A 14103-nucleotide genomic window follows, 5' to 3' on the forward strand; every position below is an offset into this window, starting at 1 on the left:
AAGACATGGAAAAACGTTTGAAAGTAATTATTCAGGAAAACAGAATAAGGAATTATGGGGTTTGTTGGGAAAGATACAGAGTGTATTTTCAGAGGTTGCTTGAAAATATATAGGAGAGCTGATTAGGTGCAGGCAACGCAGAAAGAAAAGCCTCAAAAAAACTTCTCTATCCTGAGTTAGCAGCAGCCTTAGGTTATGTTCACTGTCCAGGAAGTTTGTGACCATGAGTCCCTAGGAAAAAAATGTATACTAAGCTGTAAGATTCTTAGGATTTCTCACTAAGGACAGCAATTGTAAATGCCATATATGTTTAAATCTTTATTTCCAAACTTAGATTCATGGTTATATTAAAAACCTCAAGCAAATGCAAAAGGAAAAAATAGACATTTTAATATTTTAGATACTACAGGTATTACATACATATAGGGAACATGACTCAGCTCAATAGAACTGAATTTATGAGCTACTCAGAGCTTTGGAGCTTTGCTGCATTGGTTTCAAACAGCTCTTAGGGAAAAGTGGGTATCTGTTGGCTGCTTCCTCAGGATTCACTTCCTTTTTTGTCCAAACGTTTTCTATCACAGGACTCACCCTATTCCAGCACAAAGCAGCTGTGTGGTCTGAGTGCTGATCCCACCCCCAGGTGAGTCCAGCAGAACATCCTGCACTGACTGGTTCAGGGAGGGGCATGTGTCAGATTTTGACCAATGATATGTGACTTAATAAAGACTCCTCCTATGAAGTTTCCTTGCTCTTCTGGGAAAGATTCAGGGATCTGACCCAAACAAGGGGAGGCCCATTAATGCCACCAGGAGGGGTGCTAGCCTAACACAGTCCAGCACCTGGAGGAAGACAGCTGTAGGGATCAGAGGGGAGTTGGTATCTTGACAGCATCATGAACCCATGAATCAAGACTCCCCTGAAGGCCTCAAATCAGTACAGTCTGGACAGTTTGGTTGCATGAATCTATAAATACCTTACCTTTTTTTTTTTTTCCCCTTTGCTGCTCCGCTTTGGTTCACATTTTCCATTATTTGCAACCAAAAGACTCTCAGCCAATGTAAGGAGCTAATTTGGAACCCTGGAGGAAAGTACTGTGCTCAGGGGTCGGAGTTCTGGTTTAGTTCAACATCACACGTGTTTGTGTGATCTTAAGTGGGCTGTTTAACCAAAAACCTTTAATCCTTGTTTGTAGATATGTATGTAGGTGTGTATCTATCTATACATCCATCCGTATCCTCCAGAAGAATGGTAAAATTCTTAAAAAAAAAAAAAAAAACCTGTCTTATTCATTCGATACTCTGTATCAAATAACTTTTTCTTCTTTTTTGGGGGGGGGCAGGTCAAACTAAAGATTTTTAGGTAAGTGAATTAAGGACTAGTTAAATCCCACTGCAAAATTACATTTACAGTTTTCTGTTGTGTGTGTGTTTCTTTGGAGAGGTGTCAGGGAAACACATTTAAGATTAAGCTGTATCAACTGCTAGAAATCAGGTCAGGCTGAGAATTTCTCAAGTGTTTGCCATCATCTATTTGCCTAAGTTCCTTTGTGTGATGAGGGGAAGAAAAGAAGACAATCTTTTTTTTTTTTTTCACCCTTCCCCACGGTAATGTCTAAACCCTGGGAGCATGGAGGCAGGAACAGACGGAAGCTAGAAACAGCTGTTTTCACAAAGATTCTCTGACTCGGTACCCATGCGGCCCTCCTTCAGAAACCAGTGACAGGCCCCGCTACAGAAACGCTTACAATCTGAATATGATACAGTTTTAGCTCAGGAAAGACACTGAGAACAGACTACCGTTTCGGCAACCTTGACAATCTGAAGCTCTAGAAGTTTTGGGGGAAAAGTCCCCCTTTTCCCCAGTCTCCCAGAGGCGTTCATCTTGTCACTGAAGGCATGAGTCACGGGTGGAAAGGGTCACCTTGAAGAAAATTCTTCAGCCTCCATGATCAGTAAGAAATCTGAAAGAAAAGACAAGACCCCTGGTGAATTATTGCAAAACACCCGAGACGGACTCCCAGAATGACCGGAAGACTGTGAATGGGAGATGGAAATCCTGCATGAGACACCTTAGGCATAACTAGAGAAATCTGAGTTGTTCTTGGTATGACGTCCGTGTCCTCAAGCTAGGAGAACTCACCGCAAACCCGGATACATGTTATTTTAAAGAGCAATCCAACGGTCAAGTTTGCCAACAGATGTTTCAGATATAAGACTTTGTTAATGATGTCACGAAAAGATGTATTCTATGTAGTGCATAATTTTCTCTACAAGTTCTTCTTCTTTATAATCCCGGTGTGACAGAAGATCGCCGTGATCGCAAGTGAATGTGCTCCGGGGCTGTAGAACTCGCTAACAAGTAGAAACGTACTTTTAAAATCTCTTTTGCCAAACTGTAATTATCTTCTGATCCTCCTAATATTTTCCCACTTCAAATAGTCCCAAAACTTAAGCGGACAAAAAACCTGAATCACCTACTAGAGTGGACACTCCGGGCTCCACTCAGGTCCCCTAAGACTGCTTTAATAGTTTTGGGGGACCGCTCTCCTGGCTTCACATGCGTTTACTTCCAGAGGCTAGACCTGCACTCTTTTCCAGAATACTGTCTACCCGTGGGTTGGCTGGGTTTTGCCCTCACTTACACTGAGCTGGGAGCCTGCTGCCCCCAACCCAGGCAGCCCCTTCCTAAGAACTACAGAAGACATTCTTCTATATAGAAAGGTCTGCAGAGACCCCAGGACTAAGGGGGGGGGGGAATATAACAAGGCCAGTCTCACGGAAAGGTGGAGTGCACTGTCGACATCTCAGTATGATTTTTATTTATTTATTTTTACGGATTTTATTTATTTGAGAGACACACACAGACAAAGAGCATAAACAGGGAAACGAATAGTGGGAGAGAGACAAGCAGACTCCACGGTGAATGCAGAACCAGACGTGGGGCTCGATCTCATGACCGTGAGATCATGACCTGAGCCAAAATCAAGAGTCAGACGCCTAACCGACTGAGCCTACTAGAATGAGTAGGAAAACCGAAGAAGCCTTTGCAAACTCAACGCCCCACCCCCAGTTACTCCGGGAAAGAGGCACGGGGTGGCTCAGACCTTCATTTCCACCACCAGATCACCGCACTGAGTTTGGCGCGGGCTTCTGGATGTCCTAACTACTTCGCTGTGGTATTGAGGAGGAAGGTGAGCTCAGACTTGGCCAAATGTCTACCCGAAGAGCCCGACGTTTGGGAGATGCACAGGCTTACTGTTGGCACCTACCTGAGGCCAGACCACGGGCCGATGGGCCAGAACGGCCACTCCGATTGATTCAATGGTGCTTTCACTTGGCCTTTGAAGCAGTAAGCAAATGGAGCAAAGGCTACACAGGAGGTTAGGACACAGATCAGTCACTGTGGCCACCAGGAGGCTCATCTGGAGTCTGGGGATCTCACCCTCCCAGAGGAAGGAGTCAGCAGGTCAGAGCAGCGCTGAACTGTGGGCTCACTCTCACCTTTTCTACCATTTCAGACTTTTGAAGGAACAACCTGAAGTCAAGAGTCTATTCCATAAAGTTTTCTATGTCCTAGTCAGACAATGGAGTAATTTCTGCCCTCATTTCTTGCTACGTCATTGAGCCTAACTGAAATTTCAGTGCAGCAGCCTCATTAAGGTACCATGCACAGGTCTCTCATTTTTGAGTGAATATCCCACTTCAGAGCAACTTTGGTGGCAGCAGGGGTTGTTTGCCGAGGGGGCCTGCCTAGAAGCCCCATCCTGTCCTTTGCATCATGTACAAGATGATCAGGAGAAATCAGATGACGACAAGGGCTGTGGTTAGGCTGCAGCTATCCTCAAACTCAAGTGAGATGCAGACCCAAGTATTTATGATCTCTCAGTTGGGGTTTTCCCAGATACAGATCCTGAGGCAGGAATTCAAGTGCAAGTAGTTTATTTAGGGGAAACCATTAAAGGGGGAGAGAAGTGTCACAGGAAAAGGAAGGCAGCCAATGAAAGGTGCACTATTACTGCGGCCACGGGACTGAATAACTGGAGAGACCCCAACTGAATTATCCCACCTGGATGAGGGGGTATTTGTAAACCCAGCTTGTCAGTCACTGACTGAAGACCACTCTCTGAGGGTGCTAAGCTCCTAGCATTTCCAACCTATCCCTACACAGACAGGGTTCCAGAAAAAGCCCTCAAACCCAGAGGCCCATGTCAACAAGTGAAAATCACTGGAGCACCCTGAAATAGTTTTTTTTTTTGAGATTTTATTTCTTTATTCATGAGAGGCACAGAGAGAGAGAGAGAGGCAGAGACACAGGCAGAGGGAGAAGCAGGCTCCATGCGGGGACCCCGACGTGGGACTGGATCCCGGCTCTCTAGGATCATGCCCTGGGCCAAAGGCAGTGCTAAACCGCTGAGCCACCCGGGCTGCCCACCCTGAAATAGTTTTGAGAGAACCGGAAAATGGCTGTCAAGGAACCTATGTATCTAGAAATTAAGTTAGAAGGGACATGAGATTGATTGGGGCCTTATATCCACAACGTACCTAGAAAGGATGGGCAGGGAAATTCAGTTCTCACAGAATTCCTAACACCTTACACTGAAAAGAATGTCAGCTCATGGGTCTGATAATGGCTTTGCCATAAACTTACAAGTCAAATCTGCAGCGTCAAGCTTTTAATGAAAACATATTTAAAACACATACACAAAATACTATATGGTAGAAATAACATTCTTTGTAATTCATAAATCTATGATATTAAAATGTAGAGTTTTAAAGTAAGCTTGGATAAGGTAGCTTGTTTTTTTTTTTTTTTAAAGTTTGAAAAAACGTAGAAGATGGATGCCTGGCTGGCTAAGTCGGTGGAGTATGGGACTCTTGAACTCGGGGTCATGGGTTCAAGTCCTATTTTGGATATAGACATTACTAAAAAAAAAAAAATGCATAAAAATGTATAAGAAATAAGCAAAAAAAAAAAAAAAAAAGTCTGAAGATCACTGTAGCTCACTGCTAGAGCATTTCTACAGTCAGCATTCTCAGTTGTCAGTTTGAAACCAGAAATGCACTTGAGCTGATTTAACCGGGAAAGGGTTAGTTATTACAGGATATTCAGTAGCTCTGTAATTGTGAGACAGGCTGGAGAAATAGGAGTCAGAAGGTACGGAGCCCTGCAGCATGCCCAGAACACACAGCGAAGCTGAAGCTGGGTCAGTTAGGATCGTGTGGACCCCAGTGCCGACCGAGCAAGCGGAGGCCACCAGGGGCATCAGTAGTATGGCTCCTTAGTGGACTCGCTCTTGCTGTGACCACAAGACTGCATTCGCTGTAGGTCCCAATTCAAAGTCTGACAGTCAGAAGCAGAGCCTGGTGCTCTCCTCCTGAAAGACCAGGAAACAAGAGTACCTGATGTACTGAGCTCTACCTCAGACCTTCTGACGTTGAATAGCCGAAAAGCAATGATTAACATCCCTGACAAAGTGTGTTTAATTCAAATTACCACTTTTTGTTTCCAAAAAAACTCTCCGCTGATTTCCTTTATTCTACTGCATCATGACATGTCTGTGGGTTTTAGTTTCTGATGTGTATGTTAAAAGGCAGACAATTATTTATTTTCTATTATTTTTATGCATGAAAAATCCCATTACGTGAGTCATGCTCACAGGGGGTAATGACTTGGAAAACGTTTCTGCCATTCTGGACTAAAATGCCAACAATTGGAAGGAAGGAAGGAAAGAAGGCAGGCAGGCAGACAACACATACTTCTGAAGTCTAATCTTTTGTTTTTTGTTATTCATGGTACAAATTATTAAATTCAGAAAAATGGAAGACTCATATCCCAAAGCTGGTCAAAATGGGCATTATGGTAATACCTAAGGCTTATCAGGATGATGAATTATCTCATTTTCCTGGTGGAAGTTGTGCAAACGTTATAAAGGACAATTTGTTCATATTGATATTAAAACTTCAGAGGATCCCTGGGTGGCTCAGCAGTTTAGCACCTGCCTTCAGCCCAGGGCGTGATCCTGGAAGTCCCGGGAGAAGTCCCCAGATCGAGTCCTAGGATCAAGTCCTGCATCGGGCTCCCTGCATGGAGCCTGCTTCTCCCTCTGTGTCTGCCTCTCTCTCTCTCTGTGTCTCTCATGAATAAATGAATAAAATCTTAAAAAAAAAAACAAAAAACTTTAGAATCTCATTTGTTCACACTGGAAAACAAAGGTCTGCAAACTTTCTGCAAACAGCCAGACAGTAAATATTTTAGGGCTTTGTGGGCCATATGGCCTCTGTCACAACAACTCTGCCACTGTCCCCCAAGAGCAGCCACAGACAATATATAAATTAGTAGGTGTGGCTGTGTTCCTACAAAACATTTGGTCTGAGAGCTACAGTTTGCCAACCACTGTGAGAAAAGTTGAATATTAATAATACAGATGATGCCTAATATAGAAGAAAAACCAGAATTAATGCAGCAGAGGAACTTGTTATTAAGTTTTTTTTTAAAGTGTCCTAACCAGAAATCTGAAGAGTTACAAGTGCCCACATCTGGGCCATTAACCTTAAATGACCTTTTGTTTATACCATAGTCTTTATTCCTTCACTCTCTTGGGCATTTTCCTTGGACAACAACAAAACTGCAGTGTAGTACAGCGGAGCCTGACGTCCCAGGTTCAAAAACTGGCTCTGTGATCGAGACAAAACCCAAAGACACTGGAACCATGGACCATGTTCACAGGAGAGATGGAGCCTGAGAAGACTGTGGGTGCTTGATCAAGAACACTGAACATTTCAGTAAAGGCTGAGCATGTACCACTCCTTGCCCCCCACCTTATCGTGAGGACAGGATGACGAGTCAGAAACACACACATGAAGTAAACAGTAATTTGGGCTGAAGAAATCCATGTTTTACTTAATTCCACTGTGGAGGAAATTCTGGGGGCAAGCTTAGAATTTAGGGGGACTCTGTACCAGAGAGAGAGGGCCAGGAGCAATAGTACTTAAGTTGCGTATATGTGGTCCAAAATCAAATATGCTCCAATTTCTCAGGTACAGTACAGTTGATTTTCCAAATGACTTTCTTTAGTCAACATCCAGGAAGATAATAAATTAAGACATTGACTATCTCCATTAGTTTCTACTGCTGATATAATAATTACCACAAACCTAAAGGCTTAAACAACAAAGCTATTCACTGTTCTATAGGCCAGAAGTCTGGCATGGAGCGGACTGGACTACAATCAAGGTGTTGGCGGAAGGTGCTCCTTTCTGGAGGCTCTGAGGACAATCCCTCTCCTTCCCACTAGGCCTCCCGGCAGATCGCAGTCCCTAGCCTCAGTGGGACCAGGTCCCTGCTTTCCTGCTGGCTTAACTAAGGGCTGTTCCCAGCTAAAGACGACCTCATTCCTTGGATCATGGGCCCCTTTCTCCAACTTCATAACCATGAACAGTGGAACCAGTCCTTTTCACATACATCTCTCAGACCCACCCCTTCGCCTCGTTCTTTCACTTTTAAGGACTCAAGTGAATAGAGTGGACCAACCTGGATAATCCAGGTGATTCACCCCATCGCAAGGTCCTTAACCTTAATCACATCTGAAGAGACATTTGTCATACAAAGTAACATTCTCATAGGTTCCAGAAATTAGGATGTGGACATCTTTGAGGCGGGATGGGGATGATTTTTTCTAACACAATACCAACTTTGCTTCTTCTAGTCTTCCCAGTGGTACTGATACCTCAAAAATGTCAGTCTGCCTGAGTGTATTCTTGGATATCAGTTCCTTCTGATCTTTAACAGAAGTCCACGTAAAAGGATGCCCGGGTGGCTCAGTGGCTGAGCTTCTGCCTTAGACTCAAGGTATGATCCCAGGGTCCTTGGATCAAGTCCTGCATTGGGCTTCCTGCAGGGAGCCTGCTTCTCCCTCTACCTATGTCTCTGTTTCTCTCTCTCTCTCATGAATAAACAAAATCTTTTTTAAAAAATTAAAGGTCAGGATCCCTGGGTGGCGCAGTGGTTTAGCACCTGCCTTTGGCCCAGGGCGCGATCCTGGAGACCCGGGATCGAATCCCACGTCGGGCTCCCTGCATGGAGCCTGCTTCTCCCTCTGCCTGTGTCTCTGTCTCTTTCTCTCTGTGTCTCTCATGAATAAATAAATAAAATCTTTAAAAGTTAGCTTTTGTCAATATAACTCATGTATTTCACTCTACCACTCCATTTATCTTTCTGTACATTCTTACATTATTCATCCTTCATAGCCTAACTTCAGTATTTTCCCCCAAGGATACCAATACATTTTCTCTCTTCTTTTTTAAGATTTAATTTTTCAGTAATCTTTATATCCAACGTGGGACTCAAACTCACAACTCTGAGATCAAGCGTCACATGCTCTACAGAGTCAGGTAGGCACTTCTAAATTGATCCCTCTTAATATAATGTCACAAGTCTAAATCAATCTATTTCTTTAGTGTGGACTATACTATTCAGCAATGAGTTTAGGCTAAAGTCCAGAGATCTAGTCAAAGTAAATTTTTTAATAGGAGAAGTATCTTTATTTTTTAAATTTAAATTCAATTTGCCAACACACAGTACAACATCCAGTGCTCAAACTATCATGTGCCCGTTACTCAGTCACTCCATCCCCCCACCTCCCTCCCCTTTTGCAATCCTTTGTTTCCCAGAGTTAGGAGTCTCTCATGGTTTGTCTCTTATTTCCCCCCCACTCTCCCTTATGGTCCTTTTCAGTATTTCTTATATTCCACATGAGTAAAACCATGTAATTGTCTATCTCTGACTAATTTCACCCAGCATAATACCTTCCACTTCCATTCACGTCGATATAAATGGTAGCTATTCAGTCTTTTCTGATAGCTGAGTAATATCCCATTGTGTGTTTGTGTGTGTATATATATATTTTTTTTTCTTTAGAAGTAATTTGTGTTCAGTATTATTTTCCCACTTTGTTGTGCCAAAATCACTGTGAAAAGGACAATTTTACCTGTGTAATAATCCAAGCCACTAGACACTAAGCTTTAAATGCCAGCAAAAATAACAAAATACAAGTACATGCACTCAGCTTAAAATGATGTTTCTTAATTTGCTTTGTAATAGTGAAACACATTCATGATAATTTTTATTTAAAAGAGATCAAAAGGCTCAGGCCTGAGTGCTCCATCTGGATTAGACGTCCTCTTTACTTGTTATTTGAATAAAGCCACCCCATTCCGTACGAAATCAAGCATCCTCTTAGGGCAGATGCAGAGGCTGAAGACCTGCCTGCCAAAAAACAAAACCAAAACCAAAACCAAAAAACCAACCTGGTGCCGAGGATGACCACAGGAGGAGAGAAGTAGACAGGGGCAGATTAACCATATAGAAGGCCTAGATTCTCTGTGGAACAGTGACAGCCTGTTGCCCTACAGCACTGTTCTGTAGAATACAAATCAGCTCAGGTGATAATAGGAGAGTGATGTTAGAATAACATGGAAGGCGAGCTGGTTTATGCTTAATTTTTCTAGTACTTCCGGTCTTGTGCTACCAAGAAACAACAGTTGAATGTAAAGCAAGCAGCTGAGCACATGACTGCACCAGGCCTGGGGGAAGACAGTCCCCAGATGACATCTCCCGTCGCGTGGCAGGCACCCCATTCTTCCTTTGGCCCAGCTCAGCCCGGTGCTCCACTTTGATAGGGCGTAGTGTGCAGGTCTCTTAAATCTTTGTGCAAAAGCCGTAGCAGACAATCATGCAGAGAGCCATCTCCAGCATCTCTACATTCGGTGCAAGGTCTGCAACAGCTTCTCTCCTCCTGCAACGGCTGATGAAATGTCCTGCTCTTGCTTCCGTCACTCGGCAGTATCAACTTTCCTATGAACTCATTTTTCAGGCTACCTTCGACTCGTATTAAAGGGTGAATAAGTAACGATAACTTTTCTGTTTTTTGGGGGATTGTCCCTGTTAAGGATGCCGTTCAGTGGTTCCCACACCGTGCTTCCCGTTAGTCCCCTGGGGAGCTTCTGAGATGCCCAGCCTCTCTCCTGATACCATTTAATTCAGAACGTCTGGGGGTGGGGACCAGAGCATCAGTTTTCTAAGATCTCCAGGAGATTTCAAAGAGAGCAAAGTCAGAGAACTACTCTAGGTCAGTTCAGGCTTTGAGTGGTCCCTTCCAGATCTATTTTTTCCCTTCAGCTGTTATTTTAACTGAGCTATTTTTTTTTTAATGTAGTATTTACAGGAATGTACACAGCACCTGTAGCTAAAATGTTTGTATCACTGTGAGGGTTTCCAAAATAAAAATAATGTAAAAGATGAATGGAAGTATATATATTTTATGTGTACTGTAATCCAAGTATTTTATAAGATACTTATAAAAGTATTTTATTGATAATTTATAATAATATGCATTACCTTTATAAAGTGAACCAGTGGACCTCCTGAGATAGACTGGCTTTTCAGACCTTTAAGATAAAATGAATGTCATTTTTTTTTTAAGATTTATTTACTTATTCACAGAAGATACAGAGAGAGGCAGAGGCACAGGCAGAGGGAGAAGCAGGCACCATGTGGGGAGCCCGATGCAGGGCTCGATCCCAGGACCCCGGGATCATTACTTGAGCTGAAGGCAGACGCTCAACCACGGAGCCCCCCGGGGTTCCTCAAGTCCTTATGCTTATGCTACTCCTAAAACCATCCAAGATTCTAACACATATGCCTCTTGCCCTTCCTTTAGCACTTAAAATGTGTAAACATCCAATTTGACCAATTAGGAAAAAAGCTGTGAACAGAGTATTGTAGGGGAATAAGCTCTGGGACTGGGAGAAAGGTTATTACCTGGGCTGTATGTCCTTCGGTAATCCTAACATTTATTAAGTGCTTATTATATGCCAAACTTTAAGCAAAATTACTTTTAGTCCCTCAACAATTTGATGAGGTAAGTATCAATATCTTCATTTTACAGTTGGGGAAACTGAGGCAAGAGGGTTAAGTAATCCCCTCAGAATCACACAGAATCCAAATCTAGACAGGCTTGCTAGTTCCGGAGTTAGTGTTCTTATTCATGACTCTATCCTGCTTCTTTTTTTTTTTTTTTTTAAAGATTTTATTTATTTATTCATGAGAGAGACAGAGAGAGGCAGAGACACAAGCAGAGGGAGAAGCAGGCTCCCTACGAGGAGCCCAACATGGGACTCGATCCCAGGTCTCCAGGATCGTACCCTGGGCTGAAGGCGGTGCTAAACCACTGAGCCACCCGGGCTGCCCTCTATCCTGCCTTTCAATTACCATGTCAGTTGAATTTGATTCTTTTTTCCATCCCTTAACAAATGGGAGTTTAAAGTGACTACCTTAATACCTTAAAAGACAAAAGTCGAAATATGAAAAACATTTTGGAATTTATACTGTTAAATGAGCTAATATTCCCACATCTATTATCTTTCCCTATAATTTGACCTATTGTTTTTCCATTAATAACGGTTTCACATTTATAATTAAAGTTCTGTACTTATTCAGGAATTTCCTTGGAAGGAGAGACCATGATTTATGTCCTTTTCTGAATTGGAAAACCCTAGAAAAAGCTATTCAGTACATATTGCTAACTGGATGACACAACTGGTTGACACTTTCGGAACTCGTAGGAATGGAAATCAATAAAAAAATAAAAATGAAAGTCCGTATTATATTAGGGCTAAAAGTAGTATTTTCCATGGGCCATTCATAGGAAAGCACAAATTCAGTCTCCCCAGACCCTAGTAGGAGTCTGATTTTTCAGCTTAACCAAAGAACACAGGATACAAAGGGATGAAGTAGGTCCTGCTTCTCAGGTAAGATCCTCCTAAGCAGTACATCCAGAGGCCATATTATGGACACTGATTTCTACTGAGAGGAATTCCCAGAATGTTAAAGGTCTAGGGATTCTCCTTTCTAGCTTTTCTGTCCTGTTCTTGATAAATCTTGACTGTCTTTCTAGATACAGGCAACTGGATGACTAATGAGGGGGAGGCTTGCACTCGGGCTGGGAGACAGATACCCTATGAGGCTAGTCTTTAATGAACTCAATATGAAAGCAAAACTTACTTTTCTCCTTAGGGTTTAGATTCAGAACTAATGGGATCAAAGAAGTATCTATTCTAGCATCCGCTGGGTGACTCTTTCACAGTAATAGAGGATCATGTAAATGAGTAGCACTTTGAGAGGTTTGGACTGAAACTAAAGGCCTCACTGTGCCCCCTAGTTTTTTAGTTGTCAGATGCTTACGTCCTCTCCCTCTGCTATAATTTAATTTTCCTATGTGAGGTGTTGAACTCTTCATGTCCACGCACCCCCAAGGTTATCTGTGTGGGACTCATTTTTTGGTCTAACTGGACTTTTATCTAGAGGCTTTCTCTCAGCATCTGTGATCCTCCGGGACTGCAGGAAACATAGCAGCTTTAAGACGCGTAAAAAAAAATTTCAAACCAGAGATTTTGTGATGCTCCATAAACACTACACATCTGCTATTTATCTGGCAGGTTAGTTTAATGGAAACTACACATGGTCATACACTTGGGATGTATTCCTGATAAAATTAGTTCCTTAAGTTTACATATATAACATCAACAGACCCTTTGAAACATAAAGCAGTCTAAGGGATGAAAAACTACACGGACTATTATTCATCTTAAAAACATTGCACAGGGGATCCCCGAGTGGCTCAGGGGTTTAGTGCCGCCTGCAGCCCAGGGTGTGACCCGCAGTCCCGGGATTGAGCCCCACGTCCGGCTCCTGGGATGGAGCCTGCTTCTCCCTCTGCCTGTGTCTCTGCCTCTCTGTCTCCCGTGAATAAATAAATAAAATCGTAAAAAAACAAAAAACAAAAAAAACCCTCCTTACTAACGATACCTCATTTATCACTAAGGAGTACTTTGCTTTGCTTTTATCCCAATGTCTAACGTCTGCAAATCATACGGTATCTACATTTTTCCCCCTTTATGGAAGATACCTTCACTTCTGCCCCCTAAGAACAACGGGACTCTCCCCACCTTGTTCCCGACTCTGTGGTTCCCAACGGGACAGAGTAGCTTTCAGTATACAAGGCACCAACCCTTTGGGAGCGAGCTGCAGGTAACTTCGTGGTGTGCTCTAATGACAACAGGGGTGTGGCTTTTCAGAACAAACAGCCGGGCGGCTGTTTAGAAACAGGGGGATCCCCGAGGAGCTCAGCGGTTTAGCACCTGCCTTCGGCACGGGGCGCGACCCCGGGGTCCCGGGTTCGAGTCCCACGTCGGGCTCCCTGCATGGAGCCTGCTTCTCCCTCTCTCTGTGTCTCTATCATGAATAAATAACTAAAATCTTAAAAAAAAAAAAAAAAAAGAAGAAACGGCCGACACTGCAGGCTACTTCAAACTCACCGTTCTCCACCTAAGAGATCAGAAGCCTAACTAATAACCATAAAAAGGATCCTGTAAACCCCAAGGCTCCCGCCATTTTGCACGGGGACCCTTTTCGAAGTCACCCGAGGGCGGGCCAAGTGGGACGGGCGAGGACTCCCCGGGGCACGCGGGCGTACCCAGGTGGGCCAAGGCTACCCCCTGCAAGGACGCCCACGTCCCCCGAGCAGCCGCGCATGCGTGCTGGGGCCCCGGGCGCTGGAGGCGGCCCTGCGGCCTCTCCCGAGAGCAGCCGCGCATGCGTGCTGGAGCCCCGGGCGCTGGAGGCGGCCCTGCGGCCTCTCCCGAGAACAGCCGCGCATGCGTGCTGGAGCCCCGGGCGCTGGAGGCGGCCCCGCGGCCTCCCCCGGGAGCAGCCGCGCATGCGCCCTCGCCACCGCTTCACTTCCGCAGCATCACCTCCCGGCCCGTGGGGGCGACCCCCAAGGGTCGTTCCGCCTCCCCGCACCCGCGCTTCACAGCAACACGCATCTCTCCCCCTCCTTGGCGTGAGAACAGCCGGCTTCGCGTCCTCCGCCAGGACTTCTCCCTCGTTGCTGCCCTACGACCCTCGCTCTCCCGACTCCTCCCTACCCCGCCTTCGGGAAGCCGCCTCCTTCCTTCCTTCCGCCCGCCGCTCGCTTTGGTCGCCGGCCGGAAACGCGGCGGAGGCCCGCTGCGCACGCGCACTAAGCCCCCCTCCCCCCGC

General features: G+C 44.5%; 1 long non-coding RNA gene across 1 annotated transcript; it reads right to left on the reverse strand.

The window, feature by feature from the left end:
* Positions 1–305: 305 nt before the first annotated feature.
* LOC121474765 lies at positions 306–14091 on the reverse strand. The gene is made up of 3 exons (XR_005983519.1): positions 13989–14091; positions 10399–10448; positions 306–1963 (listed from the first exon to the last, which is right to left on the reverse strand). It is a non-coding gene; the product is annotated as an uncharacterized LOC121474765 (long non-coding RNA).
* Positions 14092–14103: the final 12 nt, after the last annotated feature.

The sequence above is a fragment of the Vulpes lagopus genome, chromosome 13 (genome assembly GCF_018345385.1).
Source record: "Vulpes lagopus strain Blue_001 chromosome 13, ASM1834538v1, whole genome shotgun sequence".
NCBI lineage: Eukaryota > Metazoa > Chordata > Mammalia > Carnivora > Canidae > Vulpes > Vulpes lagopus.